This window comes from Dermacentor silvarum, chromosome 6 (assembly GCF_013339745.2).
Source record: "Dermacentor silvarum isolate Dsil-2018 chromosome 6, BIME_Dsil_1.4, whole genome shotgun sequence".
Classification (NCBI taxonomy): Eukaryota; Metazoa; Arthropoda; class Arachnida; order Ixodida; family Ixodidae; genus Dermacentor; species Dermacentor silvarum.
In genome coordinates this window covers 90,675,421-90,679,813 of record NC_051159.1, presented here as the reverse complement: position 1 = coordinate 90,679,813, position 4,393 = coordinate 90,675,421, and positions in this window count along the sequence as shown.

The window sequence follows — 4,393 nt, the reverse complement described above, 5'->3', positions numbered from 1 at the left end:
TGGCTGCTGTAATGACAGCTGTGTAGATTATCGTCTTCGGAGCCAGTACGAATACCGCCATACTTATCGTACTTGATTCGATCTCGTGAGCTTGCTATCGGAGTACGTTTCTCGTCCGGAAATTGAGAGCATATGCCTGTCTGCATTTTTTGTTGGTTAGCTCATGGGAGAGCAGCTAGTGCTCCGACGTTCTATTCCATTCAAGTATGACGGCAAAGTTTCGAACTGGCGGGCTAATTGGATTGGAAGCAATCTGTTTCGGCCGCGCGTGGCTCGCGTATTGAAATACGGAACTATCTCCCCGGTGGCGGAAATTGGAGTTCCGCTTCAAGTTGCACGTAACGAAAGGAAGAAATGCACGTTCTTCTGGCTTTTGGTTCTTACACTTCCGAGCAGGGAAGACGAGAACAAAGAAGGCCAACAAGCATCACTGCTCGGTAATTCCCCGCCCATACCTCATTTTCTCGTTACGATATAATCGTTTGTTGGAACTGTACCGCTGTTTTAGAAAGGAAGGCGTGGCTGGAATGCGCGTAGAAAGAAAGTCTTATCCGAACTGTTCTCCTTTCTAGGACCATATCCTCCTCGAGGAGCTTTCTCGGAGAGCAATGCAAGGTCCTACGTGCTTCTAAAGCCTGAAAATAAACCATCCACGAGTGAATACTCGAAGTTTGAGACGTTAGCTTTTCAGTACAAATGAAATCGGATTTCGAAGCGCAATAGCTTTGAGTTCGTCGCTGACTATCGTAGTGACTGGCAGCTCACCGCTGACTACGCACCTCTCGGCGACTTCACTTGGTTTTGCTTGATTGGCGTGACCTTTCTCTTTCTAATTAAGGCCGCAGGATGGGGTAATTTGCAGCTTTAACCGTACTCCAACTGAAAATATCATTCAAACATGGAAATCTAGACTACACGCTACTCGGCTATTTGTATCTGGGTTCAAGCGATCAGCGACGCATGTCCTGCACTGCTCTACGCTCCTGTTTTTTATTGTTTATATACCGTTGTCTGGACGGAAACGCAGATGTCTTCCACAGCAGCTCAACATTGTAGACCCATTGGCGCTAGAATAGAGTCGATGGTTAGGTTTAATGCAATGTCTTGAACTCTAAGCATTGGCTTCTTCTTTATAGCACACGCAAAAACGCACAAAAAATTACTTTACGCGGAAAAATTAAAGCATTCCCAGTAAAGGCGCCGCAACGTTATTTTGACCGGGCTCTATGTCGGTCAGTATCTTGTGAGAACAAAAATCAAAATTAGGTGTTTTGTATTTACCAGGGCATTGTCCTTCATTTATTTTCCGTCTTATTTATTTTTAAACGGAGATTTATATTTGTCGTCATTATTGTACTCTTTACCTAAACTTTTTAAGACATAAGCTTAGTGCATTTCCTCCCGTGCTGTGTTTTAATGACATTGCCGTTTTACAAAACGACACAAACAGCGTTTTGCGATAAATGTGGTGTAGTTTCCCAAACATCTGTCACATACTAAGTGTTCGCAGGTCATTCGTCGAAACGCTGGAATAACAATTGCCATTACCTGTTTGCATTTTTAGAGAGGTAGCATCGAAGGAAGCTTCGACTTCAACATTCAATTCTTCCTCAATAGCTGAGGTCAGCTACCGCAGAATTTTGACACCGCTTTGGCCGTCTGTAAATAGTGCCCGTCAATTCATGAGCACGGACGTCATCTCTCGTTTATATATTTGATGCATCCGAAGAAGAAACGCTGGGACGGCATGAGAGATGAATACCTTGTGTGCGTCATTAGTCGACCTAATCGCTCTGCCTTCATTATGGGCTAGTGGAACATTCATTAGTAACGCTTGCCATGATCAGACACACTGAAGAAGCTCATTCCTTATTCACATCTCCCTGCATAACCTTCACTGAAATGAATACAATGTAATTAAGTAAAATTTGTTGCTGGGTGAGTTGGTTGACATCTGAGAAAAGCATGGTTGCGCTTGAAAAGCAAAGTAGGAAACGATAGGTCGGGCGCTGATGTTCAGCGCTCGACCTATCGTTTCCTACTTTTATTTTCAAGTCTTTCTTTTCCTGTTAGTGCAACCATGGTTTCCTCAGACAATCTAATTAGGTGCGTTTTTAGAAGTGACCTACGCTTTCGCTATCGTTTCTGCGTGCCTGAAGTGCTATCCATACGTTGGTCATCGGCTGCCATGAAAGAAGTATCCAGCATCTCTCTAGCTTCTACGCAGTCCGGTTGCACTCAATCGACGCCACTAGACGCAAGATTCATCGATACAAATTATCCTTCTTGTTTATCATTTTGTTGCCTTTCTGCAAGGGCGATGGCTTGTTTGCTAACGCCGAAAAGAGACAATAGGTAACATGGCCACCTGTGCAAACACAGCAGTTGGCTCAGCGTGCAAGCTCTCGGGTAGCATTTATGCGTCACTCATGTGGTCCCGACCGGACAACCTATGGAAATGTTTATGGATGCTGCCGAGTATCACGCCGCTCGACAAACACGGTGAGCGGGGATTTCGCTATATGGGCCAGATCCATCGGTGTACTGCCGAGCAGCTAGCTGTGCACATATCTTTACCGACGTGGCTGCAGAGGGCGAGCGATGCGAAACGACGACGCTGTCTTTGCGGTCACCTAACGAAAGCACGTGCCGCCGGATTATTACTCAATCCCCGTAGGCGCCGCAGCCATTCATCACGCTAATGGCGTACCTTTTATGGCTATCCCCTAAATTGGTTGTTTGTCGATACACGCACTATCTGTGTGGGCAGAGGAGGAAATACGTGAGGAGGGGGTGGCTGCGTGCCATAAATAAAAGTGTGATGTGTCCGCCGTATTACTCACGCAATAAACGACGTTTTGTACCAAACTCTTTTCTGGTGTTTTCTGGGTTTTGTTTTCACTCTTTTCTGGTGAGATTCAACACGTTGGAATACGCTAAATACGATGGTCAACGGAGGTACAGAATTCTACATTAGGCAAACGCTGAGAGGCTTAAGACCATAGACACACTATTTTGATTTGGGAAGTTCATTACTATAGTTCACGTTGTAGCAGTGAACCAGTGCGCTCCAGAAGGAGATGCTGCAAACACTTTAGGAATCAAGGCAATGGCATGGGGGCGTAGTGGCTGGTTTGACAGTGTAGAGACGCTCGGTAACTGTGTAGTAATGCCAGAGTTGCATTTTAATAATAATAAATAATTATGGGGTTTTAGGTGCCAAAACCGTGATCTGATTATGAGGCACGCCGCAGTGGGGGACTCCGGAAATTTGGACAACCTGGAGTTCTTTAACGTGCACCTAAATCTAAGTACTCGGGTGTTTTTGCATTTCGCCCCCATCGAAATGCGGCCGCCGTGGCCGGGATTTGACAGCGCGACCTCGTGCTCAGCCATTTTAGTAATGATGTCATTTGCATGTTTGATACTGCTGAGTTAATACAAAGGGCCAGGACTTGGCAAGACAAGGCTTGAGCTTTAGTATAAGAATTGGGATGAGAATGAAGCTATGATATAGAGTAAAAAGAAACAAGTGTAAAGGCGTACGTTAAATGGGAAGGTGGAAGAATGACTGAAAACATTTTGTTTATGTGCATCAAGGCAGGAACTTATAGTTTTGCACTTGCGGTTGCAACAGGCCTTCTAATACAATTCGCACTCATATAAATTATGGGAGCAAGCGGCAACTTTACCTGACTTGCATATAGTGACAGAAACTTTGTTAAAACAAACTAGTCGTAAACGTACGGTTACAAACGCAATACTTTCGGTACTTTAACTTTTTATTGTCATAAAATATTTTGAAACATTTTGGGAAGAACAACATAAGCTCGCTTGTCTACCACTGAAAACGATCTAAGAATAATAACTGTCACGAGGTTTTATGTTTTAGAAGCGTGGCAAGCGTTATTGCGAAATAGAAAAACTGCTTGCACAGTGCTAACACTGACGCCCAACCACAAACGTCGACGGCATGTTAGACTGCACTCAGTTTTTGCGCAATCTAAACTCATCGGCAAAACTTAATATTCAATGAAACAATAACCTCTTACCATGCATGTCAAAGTCTGTTTTGCTTTTCTTTTTCTTGTACAATACCATTGTATATATCGCGTACATGAAAATTATGAGTTCAACATGCAACCGCGTCACTGATCATATTTTGCAGCATGAATGAAGCATTAATAAATATGAACGTACGTTTGAACATGTACAGTCGCGAGCAAAAGTTTGTGTACCAAAGGTGCCACGATTTTATTTTTTTTTCCTTCGCAGCCTGGGCATTCTGGCTGAAATCAAGAGCGCATGCCTACGTGCGCGTGTTTGACCAATACAACGTATTAAGCCAATTCGACGCCCCGGAGCTGCGCTTAAATATATTTAAATTTTTTGC